Consider the following 470-nt stretch of genomic DNA (forward strand, 5'->3'; position numbering starts at 1 on the left):
AATAAATGAAAGTTAGAATGCATATGAAAAACTGAGTTCTTCATATTCAATTCGACATGCGATCACTAGTTTGGAGTAAAGTTCGGCAAGCCATCGAGGAGTTCAATTAGAAGCACGAGCACAAACCGACAAGCTCATTAGTAGCTTACCTGGTGGACACTTAGTTGTAGATATGAAATCAGACATTGCAAGATCATATGGACATGCTTAAATTCAACTTTTATCGTTTACTATGCGAAATAAAGAATTGGGCATTTCATCAAAACAAATAATTCGAGTCTCAGAAAATGCTCTTTTACTACTTTGCATGTATTTTTCTACAGAGTAATCTTTAGCTAATTGAATGTCATTATACTCAGAAGGAAATGGGATTTAATTTTCAAGTATAAGTTCCGTATAGTGTGCTGTCTTGTGCCACAAAAGTGACATGGAAAATTCTATGTACTACTGCAACACTTGCTATTATGCAA

The sequence above is a fragment of the Topomyia yanbarensis genome, chromosome 3 (assembly GCF_030247195.1).
Source record: "Topomyia yanbarensis strain Yona2022 chromosome 3, ASM3024719v1, whole genome shotgun sequence".
Classification (NCBI taxonomy): Eukaryota; Metazoa; Arthropoda; class Insecta; order Diptera; family Culicidae; genus Topomyia; species Topomyia yanbarensis.